The sequence below is a fragment of the Sciurus carolinensis genome, unplaced genomic scaffold (genome assembly GCF_902686445.1).
Source record: "Sciurus carolinensis unplaced genomic scaffold, mSciCar1.2, whole genome shotgun sequence".
Classification (NCBI taxonomy): Eukaryota; Metazoa; Chordata; class Mammalia; order Rodentia; family Sciuridae; genus Sciurus; species Sciurus carolinensis.
The window spans coordinates 1756157-1757960 of record NW_025920119.1 but is presented as its reverse complement, the minus strand read 5'-3'; the positions used below and the strand labels follow the sequence as shown (position 1 = coordinate 1757960).

Here is a 1804-nt window from a genome sequence, read left to right as displayed (position 1 = left end):
TCATGCAATACACATTTGGTTCTTTAAATATCAATTGTGACAAATAGCAGAAAGAATTAAGGAATGCTGCACTGATGATCCATACAAAACACCAACATTTTAGGTTGTACATAATTAAAGAAATATCTTACTTTTCAAAATACAGTAATATTCAATACACAGAGGCATGCCTTAGGTGGGCATAGGAATGCAATTTTTAAAAGGGAAAAAAAATCACACTGGAACTACTTAATTTCATTAAAACCACTGAGCAAAAAGCAACATTGAACTTCCATACTGATTTTACACAATTTCTATACAGTACCTTGACTTAAATCCAAGAGCAAAAGTTAAGACTCTCCTCCTCTATTTTTGGTAAACAACTGCATGGTAAACTTAGATGATTTTTCCCCTGGATTTTACCTGGAAGTGGCCTTTTTACCTTATTTAAAAGAGGGCAGGTTTGGCACTTTTATACTGATGTCACCAATGTTAATATTTCTTGGGATCTCAGGAAGATTCATATTCTTTATAGCTGATACAGCACAGGCTGGAGCTCCTGCTAAGCCAGCCTCAGATTTCTCCAGTTTATTTTGTGCATCAATTTGTGTAACGATCTCATTCATGTTGGTCTCCAATACCATTCCCCCCATCACCATTTCTGCAAGAATGTTGTGAACCTTGTCTACATGGAAAATTAAATCCAGTTCACATTTTCAAAACATCTGTCTAAGGTTTCCATGAATACTTGAATTAGATCTAAAATGCCAAGTTCACTTTCTGAAGAATCCACACAGAAGACAAAATATAGGGTTGCATAATGTCTATAAATCAGTTTGTTGTCGGATCCTCCAATTAATAATCCTCCTTCTAGGAAATTACAAACATTTTCATCTCTCTTAGATACCAAATGGAAAGTCTCTCTGATGGTTCACTGTTGTGTACCTTCACTGTAGGGTTGGTGAAACTTGGAGAGCCGCGGCTTCCCATGATTGTTGAAGATGATCGCGTTGATCATGGCTGAGCTGATGGCGCTAGGGGCCAGGGCCGGAGTGGGCACGAGCCTTGCCTCGGGATCTCGCAGTGATCCTTCCCCACCCGGTCCCTCGAATCATCGGATTTTAAATCACAACTAGTCTATTTATTTTTGACTATAACTACAATTGGAAGTATTGTAAAATTGTTATGAACTCTTTCCAATGTTTTTATCTCATGTTAGTGTCCTTACAGAAATGAATACTAAAGATTCTTTGAAAAATTACATACTATGAAACAATTTACCAGGCAGAAGATAAGCAACACACCCAGCATTGCTATGGATTTTAATATTTGAAAGTTTGACAAAGCAAAAATTCTTCTATTAATAAATCAAATTTTGTACATGATTTGAGAGGGCTCAAGCTATAATAGCCATTATCCTACCCCATGTGCCTGCAAATGTTTGTATCTGAACAGGCAATAATTTGTAAGACCCTACATATTCCCCCACATTTTACGTAAAGTTGTTTTTAAATTACTTAAATAGGTATTGTTATTAACATTTTATCCCTTTAATAGTCCCCATAAAATATGTTTAGAAGCATGAAAGAATATTATATATTCTAAAACTTGGATTACTTAGGACACACTAAGAAGGTGACTTTCTACAATCCATGCAGAGAGACCGAAAGAGAAACCAAACCTGCAAACACCTTGATTTGGACTTCTAGGTTCCAGAAGAATTGGAAAATAAATTTCTGCTGCTTAAACCAGCATGTCCATGTTAGTTTGTTAAAGTAGAGCTAGAAAAATTATATACCATCAGATTCTGACAAAGTTTTAAAGT

At 35.8% G+C, this 1804-nt stretch overlaps 1 pseudogene; it reads right to left on the bottom strand.

Annotated features, from left to right (window-relative positions):
* Nucleotides 1-422: 422 nt before the first annotated feature.
* LOC124973654 (AP-3 complex subunit sigma-1-like) lies at nt 423-997 on the bottom strand (annotated as a pseudogene).
* Nucleotides 998-1804: the final 807 nt, after the last annotated feature.